Source organism: Haemaphysalis longicornis, unplaced genomic scaffold, assembly GCF_048455015.1.
Source record: "Haemaphysalis longicornis isolate Haplotype H1 unplaced genomic scaffold, Haemaphysalis longicornis Haplotype H1 scaffold_135, whole genome shotgun sequence".
NCBI lineage: Eukaryota > Metazoa > Arthropoda > Arachnida > Ixodida > Ixodidae > Haemaphysalis > Haemaphysalis longicornis.
Window position 1 is genome coordinate 399,953 of NW_027526240.1, and position 22,914 is coordinate 422,866.

The 22,914-nt window shown below is 49.8% G+C and overlaps 1 long non-coding RNA gene and 4 other non-coding genes across 5 annotated transcripts; 4 read left to right on the forward strand and 1 right to left on the reverse strand.

The window, feature by feature from the left end:
* The first annotated feature begins 5,680 nt into the window (after positions 1-5,680).
* Positions 5,681-5,752, forward strand: Trnap-agg (transfer RNA proline (anticodon AGG)). The gene has a single exon. It is a non-coding gene; the product is annotated as a tRNA-Pro (tRNA).
* Positions 5,753-7,975: 2,223 nt separating this feature from the next.
* Trnap-agg (transfer RNA proline (anticodon AGG)) lies at positions 7,976-8,047 on the forward strand. The gene has a single exon. It is a non-coding gene; the product is annotated as a tRNA-Pro (tRNA).
* A 6,846-nt stretch (positions 8,048-14,893) lies between these two features.
* Positions 14,894-14,965, forward strand: Trnap-ugg (transfer RNA proline (anticodon UGG)). The gene has a single exon. It is a non-coding gene; the product is annotated as a tRNA-Pro (tRNA).
* Positions 14,966-15,450: 485 nt separating this feature from the next.
* LOC144164702 (uncharacterized) lies at positions 15,451-18,572 on the reverse strand. Its single transcript, XR_013321223.1, has 2 exons — positions 18,073-18,572; positions 15,451-16,399 (listed from the first exon to the last, which is right to left on the reverse strand). It is a non-coding gene; the product is annotated as an uncharacterized LOC144164702 (long non-coding RNA).
* Positions 18,573-19,826: 1,254 nt separating this feature from the next.
* Trnap-agg (transfer RNA proline (anticodon AGG)) lies at positions 19,827-19,898 on the forward strand. The gene has a single exon. It is a non-coding gene; the product is annotated as a tRNA-Pro (tRNA).
* Positions 19,899-22,914: the final 3,016 nt, after the last annotated feature.

A 22,914-nucleotide genomic window follows, 5' to 3' on the forward strand; every position in this document is an offset into this window, starting at 1 on the left:
GCATGTAGTGAAGGCCGCCTGATTGTGTGTGATTTTCGCTTTAGCAGTTCAAACTGGCGGGTTGTATGTGTGTATGCCCCTACCCGATCGAATGACAGACAGAAAATTTTTGAGAAAATTGAGCCCTACCTTAACTGCGAGAGAAATGTTTTTTCTGCTAGGCGATTTCAATTGCGTTTGTAACCCACCCGATAGAGTTGCAAATTTGCCCATCCGCGATACGAGCGCTTTGTACCTCAATTCGGTGGTGCAAGAATTAAACTTTGAAGATGTGGGCTGCCTACTATCGGGCGGGAAACCCACCGAGTATACACATTTTCAAGGACATAGCCATTCCAGGCTAGACAGGATATACGTATCCGCGGGTCTGGTGCCTTTATGCTGCGATTATGAGGTCAAACACATACGTTTCAGCGATCACAGCTTAGTGACGTTAGACCTGGGATATGGCAAAAAGAACATAAATTCAACTGGTCTTTGTGGAAGTTTAATGCAAAGCTTTTCCAAGACGACGCTTTCGTCGATAAAGTAAGTCAAAAACTGAAAGCGCTGTTGGACGCAGAGCAAACGGACATCACACCAAAGCGGGAAAACTTTAAACATGAAGTTAAAATGGACGCTATTGAAAGGTCTTCCACACTACGGCATGAGGAGAGGAAAAAGAAAAAAATACCCGCACCTCCCCGAGGGGGATTGTGAGGATGCAGAGCATAACGGACTGACTGGCGCTGTTTGAAGGTGCGCCAGACAGTTCGTTGGCAGATTCGTTGGCGTCCATTCAGCACATGGAGGCGGCGCTGCGCAAATCAACCGAAGAAGCAACTGATCCAGCGGCGCACGCACGGGGTATATAAAGCAACTGCCGTGGAGAGGAGGATGAGAGAGAGTCGCGCATGCGCGCTTATAGCACAGCTTGCGGATGAGACGCGGAGGGAAAGCGCGTAGCGCACAGACAGCGTGGGGAGGAGGAGGGGAGAGGAGGGTACGAGCGCGCGGTAGCAGCTGCCGTGGAGAGCAGGAGAGAGAGGCGCGCATGCGCGCTATCACACAGCTGGCGGGGTGAAGACACAGAGGGAGAAGCGCGTCGGCGCACAGACGGCGGGGAGATTAGAAGGGGAGAGGAGGGTACGAGCGCGCGTTATCGCACAGCTGGCGGGTGCGGACGGACGGCGCGCGCCGACGACGCGTGACAGGCCGCCGCTATAAGATGCTCTGCATCTAAAAGAACTACAGCTACAACTCGAATTTCTTTTAAGCGTTGAAGAAACACAGCCGGGGAAGTTCACAGAAGCTATTAGAGAGGTGAAGGCGCAACTTGAACTGATAGATGCAGATAGATACAGAGGGGCTGCAATACGCGCCCGGGCAGAAAAATTATGGTTAGGAGAAGCGCCAACAAAGCGCTCGCTAGGCGAAGAAAAAAGATACACAAGGCAGAATGAAATCACGGCAATAGACTACAGCGGACAAGTTACGCAAGACAGCGATACGATCTGCCAAGCGTTCGTACAGCACTATCGCGAATTGCTAGGGAAGGGGCGGGACCTTGAAGACGGGTTTAAAAGCTGCTTCTTATCGACGATGCCTAAGTTAGACGACGGAGTAACAGAATACCTGGAAGGGCCGATAACTATATCCGAAATTGAGAAGGCCATTGATGAACTGAGTACGGGAAAATCCCCTGGACCGGATGGCTTAGGGGCCAGTTTCTACAAAACGTTTAAGGGTGAACTGGGACTGATCCTTTACGCCGTGTTAAAGGAATCATATCAGAAAAAAATGTTGCCAAAATCGTTTAGACACTCGCATGTCGTTCTAATTCCAAAGAGCAACGACCCGGTCAAGTTATTGTCAGTTAAGGGCTTCCGCCCTATTAGTCTCACCAACGTCGATTATAAAATTTTTATGAAGGTTTTAGCGAGTAGGTTGCAAGCAGTAATAACATATATTGTGGGGCCACACCAAACGTGTGGAATAAAAGGGCGCTCTATTCAGACCAACATTCATGTGGCCAGGAGCATCCTAGAGTGCGTGGACTCGCTGGGTAGGCACGTCGCTGTTCTACAGCTTGACTTAGAAAAGGCGTTCGATCGCGTTTCACACAAAATTCTTTTTGATATTCTGGAGCACGTGAATGTCGGTTCCGTCATTTTAGAAGGCGTCAGAATGAGCTATTCGGACTGCTCAGCCAGTCTTATTATAAACAAGAAAATAACCAGTAGCTTCCAAATCCTGTCATCCGTTAAACAAGGATGCCCTCTGGCACCTTTACTCTTTGCCCTCTACCTCGAGCCTTTTTGTTTGAAGGTAATTTGCAATGACAGCGTGCGCGGTTTCAGACTTCATGAAAGTGAGGTCAAAATTCTCGCCTATGCTGACGACGTGGCCCTTATGTGTGCTGACAAAGAAAGCGTTCTCGAAGCAGTGAATCTCACTACCGGTCATGTTTTGCAAACAGACCGGTAGTGAGATCAACTGGGATAAAACCACAGGGTTTTGGCACGGTGCGTGGGACAGCACTCCAGCATCTTTTGCAAATGCACAGTGGACCACTATACCCTCACGATACCTGGGAGTGCCGCTTGACCAGTATCGTGACACGAACGAATACTGGGCAGCAGAGACAGAATGGGTGAGGGGGAAAACAGGTAAATGGGGTGGTCGGGATTTATCAATGTTCGGCCGTGCAACTGTGTGCAATTTGTTTCTGGTGGCCAAATTTGGTATGTACTGCAAGTGCTATACATGACAAGGCTTCATGTGCAAAAGTTGCATAGAGTCTTTGCCGTATTCGTCTGGGGCTTCACGTGGGAGCGCACAAGTCGCACAAACCTGTTCCGTTCCGTGAGAAGTGGCGGCTTGGGTTTGGTACACTTATTCTTTGTTTCACGTTTTGTTTTTCTACGCGACCAAAGAGATGTCTTTTTGCGCAGTGTAATTCAACTCAGGCTGCGTGATGTTTTGCCAGACTTTGTCGTGTCGTCTTATGTTGTGGGGGGATCGACTGCACGGGGCTATTTAAGAGAAGTTGTTCTGGCATACCAGTTCTTAAAGGCGCGGTTTTCAATAGAATACCTCAGTACTGTACACCGAAGACGACTGTACAAAGATTTGATCGACGGGACACTGCCGGTGCCTTTGTACCGGTCCCTACATTGCGCAGGCCCAGGACAAGACGTTCTAAAAAGAGTTAAAAAAATGCCAGTCCGGTCCTCAACGAAGTCCTTTTTCTTTCAACTGCACAGCGGTACTTTGCCAGTGAAACCTTGGCTTCAAGAGAAAGGGCTTTATGTTCCCTGGGGCATCGACTGCATTAGACTGCAGCGATGCCGTATTTCACTGGGACATCCTGCAAATAACTTTAAAAAAAGATCTACCAATAAGCCCTTATGGCATACGGTTTTTGCCAACCGAAAACGACGAAGGTGTGCCTTATGACATGTTCCTTGTCCTCAGCCTGCACAGTATATGGAAAACGCGTATGGCAGTGCGTCACGCTGATGTCAACGCACGCCCGGCGAGGGAATACTTCAAGGAAAGCGTCGCTTTTGTAAGAGATGTTTTCGAGGCCCAGAGTGAACCACCAGCGTGGATGAACGTATTGAACGAACTGGTATCCAAGCAGTTTTAAAGGGGTCCTGAAATACCTTCCGCCGATGCGTGGATGTACATGTAACCAAATAAAGCAATGTATTAGCAATCTCCTCCTGCAAGAATTTTGTTAAAGCGATGAGTATTAGCTGAGAAATCGTAAATCAAAAACCGCGCATTATCGCCGAGCCGCGTTTCCTCCTCGTTTCAACGTACTCTCCGCTGTTGACGGCGCGCGAGGCTTCCCTCCCATGATGCTGCGCTCCTCGGCGGTGACGTACTTCCGCTATTGCGCTGCTCACACTGCATGCCGTCTGCTACGGGCAAGCTTTGTTGACACCATGAATCCCGCACTACGCTAAAGGCTGGAAAAGCGAACGAAAAATCTGGCCGCATGTGTGCGGTGGCCTGGCCTTGCCCTTTCGCGGTGTACGTTGCTGCAGAACTTTGCTATCGGCGGCACGTGACTTTTTATCGGCGGCGAACTCGCAGCCGCACGGGGGGGATCGTGCGCTCGCTCCCTTGGATGCACAGCGCACTGTTTATCCAAAAAGCGCCGTATCAGATGTGGCCCCGCTGGTGCCGGGTCTTATTTTGTGGCGGCGGTAATTCCTGACGGCGGCATGTGAAAAAGACATTTTAAACCGATACAGAACCCGTGCACAAAACGCCAGTTCAGCTTGGGGCGACGCGTGGTGGAGAGCGGCAACGTTGGCAAAACATGCTCTGCCGCGGCTCTGAGCTTTTTAGCGCTGGAGCGAGCGCCATTTCTTTGACAATGGGCCTCCTCGATTATCAGTCCCGGATCGTCCGCCTACTGCCCGAGACGCGATCTGGTGCTCGTTTTTTCCATGTATTCCTATGGGGCTTCCGGTCCGACGGCAGTCCTCGGACTGCCCGCGGACCGTCCAGGACTGGTAAATCGAGGAGGCCCAATATCAAACATCGGTTGCCCTGGCAACAAGGCACAAACCGCTCTAGAAGTCAGTTACGGTTGCGTGATCCCGGTTCAGCTTGGGGCACCACCTCGCGGCATATGGGCACTGCAGGCATACTACTCACCCTCATTTGGAAGTGCGAGATGCGTTTGGCATTACAGGAGGCGATGGTGTGTGTGTTGTGGACGCCTTTGTTTCGCGATGAAATGCGACGTTGTGCTTCTGCGGGTGGATAGTGCTTCCCATGGTTTGGATTATCTTTCTCGAGCGGCGTACGACTCAACCTCGCATGGGGTATGTGCAGTGTGCGTGGCTAAAAGCCATCTCGGCTTGCGCGCCAGAGTTAAGTGACTTGCTGTTCATCCCCGCAAACCGCGCGCGAGGTGAGTGCCGAATTTACGACGGGCAGGAGGAGGCAACCTATCGTCTGTCAATCGCGGTTCAGACTTGCAACGCATGTTGTGACGTTGTGTTCGTTCGAAACACATCTCTGGATTGTTTTGAAGTGGAATAAAATGTATCCGTCAAACCCGGGCATTCGGCTCAGGGCGTTCTCTGCGATTGCACGAAAGAAGTGCCACGGGGCTTCAACGCTTTCTTTACGGAACGTACTCAGGTAAGAGAATAACCATGTCGTGTTATGGCCGTGTTGCATTCAATACGAACGGTTAAGCGTTTGTTTACACTTGTTTCGTTTGTCGCAAAATGCCCAAGCACTCCGACACTCCGCTGGCAGATCAGCCGGCGAGCCGACGCTGAGCAGACGACTCATCTCTTTGCCGGAAGTGCATGAAAAAGCCGCCCAATAGCAGGATGTCTAGCTCATGACGAACATCTGGGAATCGATGATGTAGACATGTGAAGATGGCGGCGTTCAAAAACACGAAGGACAGGGTGAGAAAAAAGCGACAAACTTTGCAACGAAAGTGTGAGCTTTCCGCTGCGCGTAAAAGAGTAATACTTGGCCCAGATGACCTTGACGACCCAATCTAACGATTGCGCTACTTCATTTAGTGTGCTAAAAATGCCTTTCAGGGCCCCTTTAACCCACACGCACTTGCCAGAGGTCGGCAAGTGCTTTTAAGCTTGTGTTGTGCAATAGTTGTATTGCATGTTTTGTACCAAGCCGGTAATAAAGAAAAAAAAAACAAGGCTCGTTGGTCTAGGGGTATGATTCTCGCTTAGGGTGCGAGAGGTCCCGGGTTCAAATCCCGAACGAGCCCATTTGTTTTCTTGTTCTCATTTATTTCTGGCAAAAATAGGGGAAACCACGCTGTATTGCTGTCCTGGCTCCATTGACCAGGAGATTGGCATTCAAGAATTGGTGTCTAGCATTGAATCATTGTCGAAAGGCAAAACCCCGGGACCTGATGGTCTCACTGCAGAATTTTACCACACATTCTGTTCTCTGCTGGCTCCATTTTTACTTGAGGTTTACCGCGAGGCTTACAAGACTGGATTTCTTCCACCTACGCTGTACGAAGGCCACACTGTTCTAATCCCCAAAAGTAATGATCCTGACAAACTGCGTAAAGTAGAAGGATATCGTCCCATTTCCTTATGTAATGTAGATTATAAAGTCTTCGCTAAGATTTTGGCCAACCGTCTTCAAAATGTAATTGAGCTACTAGTTGGTGACCATCAGACATGTGGCATCCGTGGGCGATCTATTCAAACTAACATACACATAGCAAGGTCTATATTGGAGTGTGTTTCGGGTACGTCAGCCCAGGTAGCCTTAGTACAACTAGATTTGGAAAAGGCATTCGATCGCGTCAGTCACCAATTTCTGTTTCGTGGTCTACAGCATGTGAACGCAGGATCTTGGCTTACCGAAGGTATTCAAATATGTTATGCTAATGGCTCGACAAGAGTGATAGTCAACAATCGGCTAACCCAACCAATCCACCTTCTTTCATCGGTTCGTCAAGGGTGCCCATTATCACCACTCCTGTTTTGCTTATATTTGGAACCATTATGCATGCGCATAATAGAGGACATTAATGTTAGAGGGTTCACGCTATCGTCCTTCGAAGTGAAAATTTTAGCATATGCCGATGATGTCGCTTTATTTTGTACTGACAAGGCCAGCGTGGAGAACACACAAGAATTTTGCGAAGTTTCAGGTGCGGCCCTGAATTTCGAGAAAAGCTGCGGATTTTGGTTAGGAGAATGGGGAACCACACCCAATTGTTTCGCCGGAATCAATTGGAATAGAGACCTAACTTATTTAGGAGTACCCCTCTCGCAGTTTCGCAATACTGACTCGCATTGGTCGGAGCAGGCGGTGAAGCTACAGCGCCAAGTGAATGACTGGCGGGGACGGCAGCTGTCCATCTTTTCTCGTGCTCGGGCGTGTAACACGTTCCTTGTGACCCGACTTCTTTATGTCCTACAGGTGTTACATTGCTCACGACTGAGGATACAGGCTTTTCACCGGATTTTTGCAACCTTCATTTGGTGTTCGCGTAGTGAGCCAATGCGTCGAGATAACCTTTTTCTTCCGGTTGTGCGAGGGGGACTTGGGCTTGTTCATCTGTTTCTTTGGAAGCTTCTTTCTCGTTTATTCTACTTTCGAGATGTTCAACATCCTTTTTTGAAAGCTGTACTGCAAATACGTCTTGCACATTTTCTCCATGATATTGTGGTGCCTTCGCTGTCTGTGGACGCAGCCCGAAGCCCGCGAGGTTTCCTCAAAGAAGTGGTTGACACAATTCGCTTCTTACAGGCTCGGTTTAGCCTTGAGTACATATTTACTGCTACGCGCGATTCTATTTCTGATGCCCTGGTTTCTGGGCTTTTTCCCACACCTTTATATCGTGTTCTGTACCTACAGTGTCCGTACCAGGATGTCCTAAATAGAGTGTGTAAAATGTGTGTTCCGCCAGGTGTTAAAACATTTTTCTTTAAATTACACACTGGCACGCTCCCTGTTAAAACTTGGATGAAAGATCGGGGTCTGTTTATAGCTTGGTCGACAGACTGTCGGCTCTGTACTCGACCAGAGACAATTGATCACTGCTTTGTAGACTGCAGAGATGCTGTCTTTTTCTGGGGCATTCTACAGCGAACGCTCAAAAAAGACATGGATATTACGCCTTTCTCTATTCGATTTTTGCCATTCGACTATCCTGGTGAACCACCTTATGACATGTTCGTGTTGATTGGTTTGTACAGTCTGTGGCGATGCCGCTTATGTGATAGACATGCTGAGCCACCAAGATCAACTAAGTCTTATTTCAGAGAAACTGTGGCATTTGTACATAGTGTGTATAGTTCGCTTGACCAACCACCTGACTGGTTCCCTCTTTTGAACGCTTGTGTGTGTTTGCCTGAATTTTGATGTATATTTGCTTCTCATAACATCAGGGTATTCTTTTGTTTGCTTGTATTCCTCGTACTGCAACGTCTGAGCGTATTTTCCCATGTAATAAAGAAAAAAAAAGGGCTCGTTGGTCTAGGGGTATGATTCTCGCTTAGGGTGCGAGAGGTCCCGGGTTCAAATCCCGGACGAGCCCATTTGTTTTCTTTCTTGTCTTTATCTGTTTCTGGCAAAAATAGGGGCAACCACGCTGCATTGCCGTCCTGGCTCGTTGGTCTAGATAGCTCAGGAGATTCTGCTTCCGGCCGCTGCGCAGTGCGGACGCAGGATGGCGAGTTCCGTTCATGGAGCGGCTTTGGCGGGCCCATCGGCCCGCGGTACCAAGTCTTCTGTTTTTGATAACTCTGGAAACCAGGAATACCAAGTTATTCTGCCTCATTTGCCAACCGGACCATCTGTTCTGAACACCATTTTTCTGCACGCCGATGTGAAAGCCAGGTCATACAAGGTGGAAGACTTTCGCGACCCGCTGGTGCGTCTGAATTTTCTGCCCGAGGTTGTGGCCTTGGGCGCATATCAAATGAACCACCTGTGGGCCGTGACGTTCAAGGACGCCGAGGCAGCTGCGAAGCTGGTTGCCGCCTCCGAACATCAAGTGAAGGGGCGGAGGTGCCTAATCATCGACCCGCGGAGCCAGGACGTACGTCTAAAGCTGCACTGGGTGCTCCACAACGTCCCAGACGACGAAGTGCGAGGCGCCCTGTCGCTTTACGGGAAGGTCACCGAAGTGACCCGTGACCGCTGGCGTGTGCCGGGCTGCACTTCGCAGCTCTCGACGACACGCCTGGTCACCCTGCGACTGAAGACAGGCGTCACCGTAGAAGACATCCCGCACCAGCTACGCATCGCCGGTGAGCAGGCCCTTGTCGTGGTGCCCGGACGGGTACCGCCTTGTTTGCGCTGCCACCGGAGTGGCCACATTCGGCGGGAGTGCCGCGTCCCACGGTGCGGGCGTTGCCGCCGCTTCGGCCACAGCGAGTGCGTCCGCACTTACGCGAACGTTGCGGGACCAGGGGACGACGACCACAAGCCCGAGTACGTGATGGACACCGAAGACGCGAAGAGCGCCTCGAAGGGCAAGGACGAGGACGCGGTGAAGGAGGCAACGCCCCCTGAACCTGCAGCCGCCGTGGCACCGAGCGCCCAACCACCCGCCGAAGGAGACACTCCCACCGAATCCCCGGACGTGCAGGGCAACCAAACCGCCACGGACAGTTGTGCGTGGTGCCGAAGCACCACTCTTGGCGTCGGAGGGAGAGAAAAGCAAGGAAGAAGAAGAGGTTGAGATGGCAGGTGTTCTTTCTGGTTCTGCAAAGCGGGCAAGGGATGCTGTCGAAGGAAAACAGGCCAGCACCGCCGAGCCGAGCGGTGACGAGCCGCCGGCGAAAGCTCCGACGCATGCTCGACGGGCGTCGGTTAAAGTGAAACCGAACATCAACGCGGAGCGGCCCAGGAAGCCACCGGACACTTAACGTGAAGCCCCTTTTGCGTCCCCGCAATGTAAATAATGCCCAGTGATGTTCTTCGTGCAGTGCAGCGCAACGAACAGCCGTCTGCGGGGAGTGTTGAGCAGCTTCTATGGACAAGAGCACGGCAACACACTTGGGATATCCGCCGTCGCTACACTGGAGGCTAGGGTTCGTTGAGCTGGTCTTTGTTTTTTATGCTCTTGGTGTGCTTTAATTCTATGTAACGGCTACTTTAAATAGGCCACTTCGCATTTCTACATTAAACGTAAGAGGGCTTGGGGCTAAACGCAAGCAGTATCAGCTGCGAAGGATTATGGACGACAAAGAAATAGATATAATGGCCATTCAAGAAACAAAACTTGAAAGCGAAGGCAGCACCGAGAGCATGATAAGGCCCTTTAGTGGGCGTTACAGCGTTTGCGTGAGTCATTCTGTGGGAACTTCTGGGGGGTGTTGTATTTTGGTTAGAAATTCAGTTGGTATTCGTGTACGATCAGTTATTTGGAGCGAAACTGGCAGGCTTGTGTGTTGGGATTTCAACTACTGTGGAGTAGATTTTCGTGCAGTGTGTATCTACGCACCAAATGTTGCACCGGATAGGACGGTTTTTTTCGAAGGGTTGTCTGATTATTTAAAGAAGCAAGAAAGAGTAATTTTATTGGGCGACTTCAATTGTGTGTGAGAACGAAGAGACAGAAATGTGTCGCTGCGAACAAATGACCAGAGTGCAAGGGTCTTGACAGAAGTTCTTGAAGACTGCGAACTAGCCCATGTATCACACTGTGCGGTTAACAGAAGTGCTTTAAAATTCACGCACTTTCAGGGCACCAGCCATGCGCGGCTGGATCGTGCATACGTATCTTTCGAGCTCGCTGCGGCGTGCAAGAACTACGTGGTTGATAGTGTCTCTTTTAGTGACCACTGCCTTGTTTCATTTGTGTTGGGGGAAAGGAGGGAGGATTGTAAGAAGTTCAGCTGGGAACTCTGGAAATTTAACGTAAAATTATTGCAAGACACCACATTCACGGATAAAGTCCAGGAAAGTGCAGCAAAACAAACAAACGACGAAATCAGCAGCTGGCGGGAAAGGTGGGAGGTATTCAAACAGGAATGCAAAATGGTAGCGATGGAGAGGGGGACAGTGCCAAAACGGCAAGAGAGGGAAGTGGAAAACCAACTCAGAAATAATCTGCAACACATGTTAACACTCGAAAGCGAAATGCCTGGGGCATACAAAGAAGGTATTAGAACTTTTAAAAATAAGCTGGAAGCCATCGATATAGAAAGATATAAGGGAGCGACCGTGAGGGCGACGGCAGAAATGTTTTTGGCCGGCGAAGCGCCAACAAAGCGAGCGATAAAAGACGAAGCACGGTACGCGAGAGGGAATGGTATCGAGGAAATATATTGGCGAGGCGCGCTTACCAGTGACAACGAGAACATTAAAAGTGCGTTTCAAGAACATTACACAGATTTGTTTAGCCCCCCAGTTCCAAAAACTGATGAGTTCAAGCGACACTTTCTTCCAGCCATGCCAAGGTTGGGAGACGATGTGAGGGAGGAGTTAGAACGACCGATATCGCTTGGCGAAATTCAGACGGCAATATCGGAGTTAAAAGTAGGGAAAGCGCCGGGACCTGACGGGCTTGGGGCGGATTTTTATAAAAGGTTCTCAGACATAGTAACTCCGTTTTTATTCATGGTATTTCGCGAGGCGTACGAGTCCATGGTATTTCCGCCGTCGTTTGGTCGCACACACACCGTCCTCATACCCAATTCGGAAGACCGTGTTAAACTTCAGTCGGTTTCTGGGTACCGGCCGATTACATTGGCCAATGCAGATTACAAAATTCTTATGAAGATCTTAGCGCAACGATTGCAGAGTGTTATAAGAAGTGTAGTAGGGCCGCATCAGACATGTGGTATAAAGGGGAGGAGTATAGTAACAAATGTTCATGGTGCGCGCAGTGTGCTGGAGTGTTGTGATATGTTCGTTAAAAGGGTCGCTATGCTTCAAATTGATTTCGAGAAAGCGTTCGACCGAGCGTGCAATGAGATTCTTTTTTCTATTTTGGAGCATATAAATGTTGGTAATGTGACAATACCGGGAGTGCGTATGGCGTACTCTCACTGCTGCACGCAACTGATAATCAAGAAGAATGTCACGGGAAGTATTCCTGTACTGTCTTCTGTGCGACAAGGATGTCCAGCATCTCCTCTTCTGTTTGCAATTTATTTGGAACCTTTTTGTTTAAAGGAGCCATGAAGAGAAAACAAAAGTTTCTTTTATTCGAAAGATTAGGTGTTTCATAGTACCTCAAGCGCTTTCCCGGAAGCAAATGATGCTTTATTCACTGAGAAATAAGGCAATTTAAGCCAAAATTTTAAATCTCCCGCTAAAATTGAACATTCCGTGACGTGTACAATGGCGTCATAGAGCCGGTCCATGAAACAGATACTTAGTATGTCGACTCCATATAGCACCCACACGCGGGAGTCGATCGAGACGGCGGCCATTTTAAAAATACTAGTAAAACCTAGTGCACCCGCAGCCCTAGTCATGGAATCGCCTGATCCGGAGAACAAAACTCTCGCCGAGGAGCTCGGGCTTGCATTTAACACCCTCACACCACAAAAACGCTCAATGCTTCTAAGTGCACGAGCGGCAAGAGTTGTGGGATACGCGGTGGACGGGAAAGCGACCATTCCACGATAGCCACAACAGACGAACGCCCAGCCGTCGGCACCGCTGCCTCGTCGGCCCCGTCGCGACGGACGAATATAGACTGGTACGTATGTGCCGTATTTTGATTACGGTTAATAATAGTTCAATTTCAGTAGCAGTATCACTTATGCCAGTTGGCCGGTGTCGTGTATGGAAAGCCGTTCGCGCGAGCTCTCTGCTTCGACCAGAAAGATACGAGCGTCAATGCGCGGTGTTTACGGCATTTTTTTCCCCAAGGTCAGAGCGATTTGACGAAGTCGGCGACGAGCGCCAGCATGTCCCAGGAGTGAGCTAACGTAAGGGTCCCTGCCGTAACTGAACAAACTGAAGTTTTTAGTGGTTGTAAACTGGAAACGAGCTCGTAACGACAGCAGCAAGCCAACACCATTCGAAACTTACGCGACGACTGGCACCATCTCGTCGCTTCTTGCTTTTCCTTACTCCCCTCGTTTCTATTTTTACCTTTGCTGTTTGGCGATATGACGGCCAGACTCCTGTGAAGGGATTACGATACGAAGCAAGGTCGCGGCTGTGCGTGCTGGAACGGTTCGTTGGCCCCGAAGAGCCTCGAACCCGAAAATTCGTCTGCGCGACGGCGAGATGTCGAGCTCGGCCGGCGCTAGTTTCGTATGCATTGGCGCACACGCTTGCGAGTTCGTTCGGACCTTCAACCGTTTACTCCACCGTTCTTTGTCATAAAAAGAATGTGCAGTATGTTTCACGGGCATTTAGCTCTCTATGCAAGATGTAAGCCCTGCCTAACATGCGTTTGCTTTTGCCGGCCTCCGCCAATCGCAGAGCATTCCCAAGTGACATCACAGGTTCTGTTGCGGAAAATGAGCTGGTGGGTCGCATGGTCATTTCCATTTTTCCTAATTATGTAGCTTATTTGAGCGAAGTTTGCGTTACAAGTGGTGTCGTTATGGTTCTAACGAGCAATCTTTTGAATGAACCAAACTTGTGTTTTCTCTTCATGGCTCCTTTAAGAGTAATTAATGACAGTGGAGTACGTGGTTTTCATTTACACACATGCGAAGTGAAGTTACTAACATACGCGGATGATGTGGCGGTTTTTTGTGAAGACGAGGAGAGTGTAAGTGCAGCCATATCAATAACCAAGGAATTTTGTAGTCTTACCAACAGCTGTGTTAATTAGCACGAGGTCGCGGGTTCGATTCCCGGCCGCGGTGGCCGCTTTTCTGATGGAGGCGAAAAGCAAAAACGCCCGTGTGTACGAGATTTCGGCGCACGATAAAGATCCCCAGGTGGTCAAAATTAATCCGGAGCCCTCCACTACGGCGCGCCTCATCGCCTGCGTTGCGTCGGCGCGTTAAACCCTACAATCAATCAAGCTGTGTTAATTGGGCCAAGTGTGCTGGTATTTTTCACGGGGAGTGGGGGTCAACACCATCTATATTTGAAAACGTGTCTTGGTCGCGTACACCAGCGCGTTATCTCGGAGTTCCGCTGGATCGCTATCAGGATAGCGGCGAGTACTGGGAATCCGAGACCGTGAAGCTGTGCGAAAAAACAACGAAGTGGGGCGGTCGCGCATTGTCTGTTTTCGCACGAGCCACGGTATGCAACCTTTTTCTTTTGGCAAAGCTGTGGTATGTGCTGCAGGTGCTTCATTGTTCACGAGTCCACGTGCAGCGAATGCACAGAGTATTCGCAGTCTTTATCTGGTCATCGGTGTGGGAGCGTTCCAGTCGGAGTAACCTTTTTCGCCGAGTAAGGCATGGGGGTGTTGGCCTGTGTCACGTATTTGTTCGCCAGCTTGTGAACCGGTTTATGTTTCTGCGTGATACACGTGATCCATTTCTTCCCACTTTAATGCAGATTACATTAGTAGATGCCTTGCCTATGTATATTGTTTCTTCTGGAAGTGATAGATGTGGTGCCGTGAAGGCTATATGAAGGAAGTTGTTGAGTCCTTTCGTTTTCTTACTGTGAGATTTTCAGTAGAATATTTAGCCACTGTTTCGAGAAAAACCCTTACAAATAATTTGAGGGAGATGCTGTTCCCCGTTCCACGTTATCGTGAAATGTTTAGTTCTGGTCCTGGGCAGGATGTGTTATCCCGTGTGAAAAAAATTGCAGTCCCAGCATCCGTGAAAACTTTCTTTTTCAAGTTACATACAGGAACGCTGCCAGTTAAAACATGGATGGAAAAGGGGCTGTTTATTGGTTGGTCAAACATGTGTACGCTGTGTGCGAAAGCCGAAACAGTGGAACATGTTGTCGCGGAGTGCTGGGACGCCGTATTTGTTTGGTGCGTCTTACAGAGAACGTTAAAGAAAGACCTGCCCATTTGAGCACATGGCATTCGGTTCCTTCCGGTTGAGCGTGAAGATGAAGTCCCGTATGATTTGATCATGGCGCTAGGTTTACATGCCATTTGGAGGTCCAGAATGGCTGTGCGACATGCAGACCCCAATGCGCTCACTGTAAGCAAGTATTTTGGTCAAAATGTCAGGTTGTTGTATGAAGTGTACAAGTTACATGACCCCGAACTTGAATGGCTTCCGGTTTTGGAAGAGCTATGTACTTTTGATGTTTATTTTAAGTCCTTCCGCCAGCCAAAGTTTGGCAGACGGTTTTTAATTTATCCGTGACTTGTATTACGTGTGTGCAAAAGTAATAAAAAAAATGGCTCGTTGGTCTAGGGGTATGATTCTCGCTTAGGGTGGGAGAGGTCCCGGATTCAAATCACGGACGAGCCCATTTGTTTTCTTGTTTTCATTTATTTCTGGCAAAAATAGGGGCAACCACGCTGAATCGCCGTCCTGGCTCGTTGGTCTAGGGGTATGATTCTCGCTTTGGGTGCGAGAGGTCCCGGGTTCAAATCCCGGACGAGCCCATTTGTTTTCTTTCTTCACTCTAAGAAGACGAGGAGTGCTGGGCACTCTGTCTAGGAGTAAAAACTTTTGTCCCATATTTCACTCCCTTTGGCAGCATTGGGCGACTCTTCCGAGGAGTAGCGCGTGGCGGCCAAACGAGAGGCGAAACACTCCTCGTGGGATTTACTTGCTGCTGCCGAAGCGGAGTACTTGAACCCTGTGTGGGAATTGCTATGCCATGTACAAGGCAGCGTTCCGTCACTCCCTTTAGGCGTGAATAAGCTCTATTGGTTTCGGCGTTCCCGGATACTGCAGACGGGTACCACTACTCTCTCTTGTAAAGCATCTCGTTACGCCTCAAGAGCGTTCTGCTATTCCCCGCGAGACAGCGTGTTTTCGCTCCGCCTGCTACTAGCCCCCCCCCCCCCCCCCCCTATCTCCACGATGGTACTATAGGCAGTTACAAGCAAACAAAACAGGACAAGCCATTTTGAAACACGGAAAAGAAGAAAAAACGAGGTCAGACTTTATTTTTCAAAAAAATACCACAACAATCGGTTCATTCTGCAATTTCACACAAAAAGCAATTTATTTTGAATTAAAATATCACAGCATAAAAACGGTTCTTACTCCACATGCACACAGGAGACGTAACGCCTATTGAGGATACATCCAAGAAAAATTCACAAATAAAAATGCAGCAAAGCAATTGATAACACTGAAATACAAACATTAAATTAAGACAATAAAAATGACATTACCACCCACAAATAAAAAGGCACTGGCATTAGCACGAAAACGTCAGTAGAAATACAGCAGTGAGAAAATAGTTAACAGTATTAACATAAAACAAAGTGGCCTTAGTACATCAGTGAGTGCTTCACATGGACTGGAAAGCCAGCTCTTATTTAGGACACATAAAAAACATTTACAAATAAATTTTGCGAAACAAAAATCTTGGACTAAAACTATTCAGCGTGGATTACTATTAGCGCATTACAAGGTGCAATCAACACAGATACAAAGCCACTGACACGGGAACTTTGCAACAGATATATGTTGGTGGGATAACAGGAAACCACCGGAAACATTCCCACTGGGTTTTTTAGGCGGGTGGTTCTCAAATGAGGATGCGCTAGTAAGATTTAAAAAAGGCATAACTTGGTATTAAAAACAAACACGTTCGAGCTGAATGCTTCATAATGTTGGTAGCGGCCTTCAGAACAGTACCGACCAGGGCACCGTGCTTGAGCCGAAGTAACGTCTACAGAAGCAAGAAGGCGCGCTTCCCCTTTGAAAACACAGACAGCAGCAATGGGAACTTATCCACGATGTCCAAGGACGTGAGGAGAAGTGTCTTGAATGCGACGGCCACTCCTGCTGACGCCTCGGGGATCTCGTTCTCTCTCAGGAAAAAAAAAAATCTTCGGGCAAGTACCGTCTTCCCATGGTTCCTACATAGGAAGAAAGAGGGGTACAGCAAAGATAAGTTCTACAATGAAAAAAAAAAATTGACGAGTTTGACGACGTGATAGATTAGTTTTTGCGCCGAGAGAACGCATTGAACCCGTATTGGAATGCAATACTGCTTGGCGCAGTCACAAGTCTACATGCGAATGTGCGGTGACCTTGGATGCAGCCACGCTCATTGTGCCACTTGGCCAATGTCATCTCAGACAGCGCGCCCCACAGCTGTCTGCCTACGCAATGCGCCCCAAACCCATTAGTGCTTACGTGTCCGTAGCTTCTATTGTTTACCCCGCTATCGTTCCCAGTATAAAAACATTTAACAAAATTTAAGTAAAGAGAACTCTTTTTGTAACGTTATAATCCCTGATTAATTTGCATACAATTTTGCCCTCAGCCGACTGCAACGTACGGCCCATTATACGTTCACAAGTACAGCGTGTAAAAGTTGCTATGGGTCATATAGCTACTGTTTTCTTCATTCTCGAGTACGCTTCGTTGCATGCACGCTGCAGATTGCAACATCTCATGAGAACCAATAGGGTCGTTATTGAACGATCAGAACGCTCGAACATTAAACCACACGCAGCGACGGCGACAACCGACGCGAAAAAAGTAACGTAACGTAATGGGTACAACAAACACTATGGGCGACAGCGACAAACCAAAAAAAAATAATGCATTGCTGCCAATGCCATTCGTCGTCGTTGCTGCCGCTCGCTCGTGGGCTGCTTCTGGCCGGTATAAGCCCGCGACGGCGACGGCCCGTCGCCTGCCGCAGTTGCCGCCGTCAGCGGCCTGTGTAAAAAAATTTTGTCTGTGTCGCCCACAATACCTGTTTGCCGTACCCAATGAGTGAGATTTTCTCGCGTCGCTCATAGAGTTAGACGCATGTAGTTACCCCTTAACAGTGCGGGGCGTACGCCCCGAAAAGTCCCATCTCCGGCAATCCTGCCCTCAATCAAAACGCAAAAAACCTAAACCCTGTCAGGACAGCATTTCAGTCTGCTGCTGTACGCGCGGCGGTCACTAAAATTATTGTAATTTTAGTGGCTACCACGCGCTCGACGCGCTCCTATCACTCAGCCTATTGTACGAAATTCTTTGGAGCCGCGCAGGTCGCCACAGCTACTGCACGGCAGCCACTCTAACCCTAGCCGCCGAGCTAAGAGTACAAATCAAAACGCAAAAAACCTATCTGGACAGGATTTCAGTCTGCTGCAGTACGCGTGGCGGTAACTAAAATCATTGTAACTTTAGTGACTTCCACGCGCTAAACGCGCTCCTACCACTCAGCCTATTGTACGAAATTCTTTGGAGCCGCGCAGGTAGCCCAGCTACTGCACGGCAGCCACTCTAACCCTAGCCGCCGAGTTAAGAATACAGGGTAGCGCTGCGACAACTCGCGCGACCGTGCTTCTTACCTGCGAAAACATTCGGCTAGGATACCAACACTTCACGAATGAGAGGGATTGAAACGGTGCAAGACTCGACGCTGTTCGCACACGGGTACAAAAGCCGCCCTTCAAATCTAAGCAACGGTCAAAATGAGTGACGAAAACATTAGTTAGGGTTAGCCGCTTCCGCGGACCGAAGCTAGAGAGCAACTCTCCTTCGCTAAATACACAAGATAAGAATACCAGGTTAACTAATGGCTTACCTCCACTTCCCGCCAGCATTTCTTCGTCCGGTAGATAAATCCATGGTCGTCATCCCAAGATCCCAAGCTTAAGGCGCGAAGCCTGCAAAGGCAGCGACTGCACACCGGCTGGCCCGGCGGCTTGCGCGCGCATTGCTACACAGTGCATATAGTTCCGGTATCGGCCTCTGCGCCGCCGCAGCTGTGATGTCCGTCCGAAATAAAAACTAGTTCCGCGCATGCACGCACGCACGAACGAAGTAATATACGGCTTGCTTACGTGTTCGTGATCTAACGCTGACGCACAGGCATGCAAGCAGTTAGCGAGCACGCGTCACACTGCGTTCAAGCAAGTATGACGATAAGGGCAGGTCAAACTTCCCATGTTGAGCAAGCCGTCTCCGAGGCTTCGGATAATTCTCGCGCCGAGAATGCTGGCGCCGAGAAGGCGAAAACGAAAACAGACACCGGCAGCCTGCCGAGGGGCCAAGCCCGGAGCACGAAACACCTGAAACCGCCACCGTCGCAGCGAACGCGGCCGAATGTTTATACCAACGAGTGAGAGCTTTGGAGTCTTGCCTGGGGCGTGTCACGTGTCTGTGCTGTTCGCCGAGGAGAGTCGCCCCACGCCTGCGCACGGCGTGAGACGTTTTCTCCCCGTGCTCTTCTGTCCTGATCCACTGTAACCTCAGTTTTCTCAATAATTATACCTTTAATTCTCAAAACCTAGTTTCTCCTATTCGATGCGAGCACGCGTCGTACTGTGTTCAAGCAAGCATGACGATAAGGGCAGGTCGAACTTCCCATGTTGGATGAAGCGTCTGTTTGAAAGTCCACTTCGTGCGTAGCACATGGTTTACAATGCGCAGCCCTGTGTTCTGCGCTGGCGGGACATCACGGTCTGGCGCGATCAGTCGTCGCTCGCCCGGTTCTTGCGGGTGCACCGCCTGTGTCGGTTTTCACCGTAGACGCGAGATCGCGTGGCGGAAAGTCCGCCGTGGTAGTACGCCGTGTCTTCGTCGGGCTGAGCTACGGAGACGCGGCGTCCACCGCCGCGCCGCCGCCGCTGGGATGCCCTCAGTGTAATCGGCGTAATCGCTGAAATCGGCGCGCAGTATTCTTTCCGCCGTGGTGCGCACCTTTTATGATGCATAGTCTGACAACTTTTTAAATGTCGATAACTTAGCCATTACAGAGGAAAAAACAAAACCAAGAAACAAAACCAAATCGAGACATGCGTTTTTTTAGTTTTGTTAAGCTTGCTCCATTCATGTCACTGAACGCTGCGAGCAATCGTTACATGAATTCATATTCTTGCACGTTTAGAATGCGCGGCGGAAGTACTCGGGCGCTTTTTACACAACTGCTTTATATAATATATACGTATGCAAATAAAACATCGCTGATGAGTTGGTGTGCGTAAATGGTAGGAGTGCCTCTCCATGCTTACTCCCGCACTTGACAAGAATGACATTGCAATTTTACTCTTCGTACTGGAGAGAGGAGAGGATGTGCAGCTTTACTCTTCACTGGTGCGGGAGCGGAACTGGGGCTGCACTCCGCCGCGCACGAGAAGAGTACGCTGTCAGTTTTGCTCTTCCTCCTCATCGGAGCGAACATTACATCCAACTCCCCGCAGCTTTCGAGGGGAGCGCGCCAACGCTTGCAGGAGTACAATGACTGTTGGACTCTTCAACTACTCCCCCGATTTCTTAGAGTGTTGTTTTCATTTATTTCTGGCAAAAATAGGGGCAACCACGCTGCATTGCCGTCCTGGCTCGTTGGTCTAGGGGTATGATTCTCGCTTAGGGTGCGAGAGGTCCCGGGTTCAAATCCCGGACGAGCCCATTTGTTTTCTTTCTTATTTTCATTTATTTCTGGCAAAAATAGGGGCAACAACGCTGCATTGCCGTCCTGGCTCGTTGGTTTCAAATCCTGGACGAGGCCATTTGTTTTCTTGTTTTCATTTATTTCTGGCAAAAGTAGCGGCAACCACGCTGCATTGCCAACCTGGCTCGTTGGTATAGGAGTATGGATTCTGCTTCCGGTTCCTCCAGCGTGCGGTCGCAGAATGTCGAGCTCCGCCCAAGGAGCGGCTTCAGCGGGCCTTTCGGCCCGCGGTAACAGGATTTTTGCCCAGGATTCCCAGGACTACCAAGTACTTTTGCCCTAGTTTCCTACAGGACGGTCGGTGCTAAACACGGTGTTTCTGCATGCGGACATGCGTGCCCGCCCCTACCGTGTCGAGAATTTCCGCGACACGTTGGCTGGTCTGGCGCTGCTCCCCGATGTTTTGGCATTGGGGGCGTATCAGATGAGTCACGTCTGGGCAGGGACGTTTAAGTCAGCGGAAGGTGTGAAGAAAATTTTGGAAGCAAGCGACATCAAGGTAAAAGACAGGCGCTGCCTTGTTATCGACCCGAGCAACCAGGAAGCGCGTCTGAAGCTACATTGGCTTCTGCACAACGTGCCGGACGAGGCAGTGCGCGCTGCGCTGGCGCCTTACGGGCGTGTCAGGGAGGTGCGCAGAGAGCGTTGGCGCGTTGACGGAATTCAAGATAAAGGTTCCACGCTGCGGTCGGTGACCCTGAAACTGAAGGCCGGAGTGACTCTGGAAGACTTGCCGCACGAGCTACGCGTGGCGGGCGACAAGGCCCTCGTCGTCGTCACCGGGAGGGCCCCGCAGTGTTTGCGCTGCAACATGAAGGGCCACGTTCGCCGGGAGTGTAAGGTGCCACGTTGTTCGGCGTGCCGTCGCTACGGGCACGAAGCGGCAGCCTGTGTCAAGTCCTACGCTAGCGTCACCGGGCCCTCGAAGGACGAGGACCTCCGCAAAAACCTCATGGACGAGGCAGACGCGGAGGAGACCGCAGCAGGAGTCACCGGCGGGGCTGCAAAGGAGCAGACGCCTGCGGAACAGGTTGAGGCCGAGGCTGGCCAGCGCGGTCCTGAAAAGGAGCCGCCCGGTCAGCCGAAGACGCCTCCCCAACTCGCAGCGCCGAAGGAGGCTGGCTGCGCCGGAGCGGCAAGCCAGGGGACGACGGCGGCGTCGTCTACAGTAGAGGACGTCGTGCAAATGGACCTCAGTGGTGCCGCCACAAAGCGGCAGCGCGAGGGCAATGACACAGGACAAGGCGACGGACTCCCCGGCAGCGAGGAACCGCCTACCAAGGCGGTTATAGTGAGACGTTCGAGCTTCAAGCCGAAGCCCAACGTCCCCCCAGACCGCACAAAGCCCCCGGCTACGCCCACCTAGTCACCACGATCCTTCGAAAGGTAGTCGGCAACTGTTTGATCTGTGTCTGGTGTTGCACTGCTCTACCGAAGCGCGAGCGAACTAAACTTAACTACGTAGGTGGGTCCAGGGAGTACTTTTGTAGCATCTCCAGTGACTTTGTTGCCTGTAAAGTGCCTTTCGGTGTGTTTTTTAGGGTGAAGGGGGGAGTGGCAAGTATAGCACCGTGTTTAGTGGTGCCCATAAACCGTTTAGAGTGTTTGCAGTTTAATGTGTGTATGTATGAGCGTATGTATGAGTGTTTCATTTTCTTTTTTGTTGTAGTTGCGTTTTGGAATGCGGGTGAGTTCTTTAGTGTCTGCGGAGTGCTTTTTATTGGAATGTACGGACTTAAGTGTTACACGGTAATACCCATCGCTTTCTTGGAATGGTTTATTTAAGCAAGCCTATACGCATAGCCACGCTAAATGTCAGGGGGCTTGCGGATCGGAGACGTCAAAGTCAGTTGTACCGCCTTCTTGTAGACGAGGATCTGGATATTGTCGCCTTGCAAGAAACCAAGGTCGAGAGAGAGGATCAGACTGACTGTATGGTGCGGCCATTCATGTCGCGCTATGACGTCTGTGTTTCTCACGCAGTCGGGTTCTCGGGGGGTTGCGCACTGTTAATACGGCGTAGTTTAGGGTCCACACTGAATACCGTCACTGCGTCTGATTCGGGGCGGTTGGTTGTGTGTGATTTGGCCTTGTTATCAAATGAATGGCGGGTTATTTCCATGTACGGCCCCACCAAAGCCGCCGAAAGGAAGGTGTTTTTTGAGGAAATTAGATAGTGGTGTGAGACAGACCGGATGGTAATTTTACTGGGTGACTTTAACTGCGTGTGTTCTGCACGCGACAAAAGTAGCCCGTCACCTTTTAGAGATGCTATTACGGCAGTACTAAGTGATATTGTAGCAGACTTCGCCCTAGAAGACGTTGGTGATAGCGTCGGTAGCAATGGCCCCGTGCGCTACACGCATTTCCAAGGCAATAGCCATGCGCGTCTTGATAAGGTGTACTTATCGCTTGATCTACTGCCGCAGTGTGAAGAATAACGTGTGATACCTGTCTCGTTCAGCGATCACTGTTTGGTATCTTTAACGCTCGGTAGGAGCGCGAAGCGGCGAAATGCCTTTTGTTGGGGCTCATGGAAGATGAACAATAAGTTAGTCGAAGACGGAACTTACGTGGAGGCAGTAAATACATACGCACGAAAGATTTTCGGTAGTGATGAAGAAGCGAACTTCGTTTTTAAATGGGAACTCTTCAAACAAGAAGTAAAAATGAAAGCCTTGGAAAGATCGGGGGCAATGAAAAATGAAGGTAAATGCAAAGAAGCCCTGCTACGAAGTAGCCTTGATGTTTTTGTTACAGAAGAATGTAAGTCGCTCGGTACGTTCAAAGACGACATTCGAACACTAAGGTGCAGCTTGGAGAATTAGATAAGGAAAAGTATCACGGCGCATTGGTACGCGCAAGGGCTGAATGGTTCCTACTCGGTGAAACGCCTACCAAAAGAGCACTCAGTTCAGAAAAAAGATACGCACGTAGAAATACGATAGCGGAAATAGAGTACGATGGCGTAAA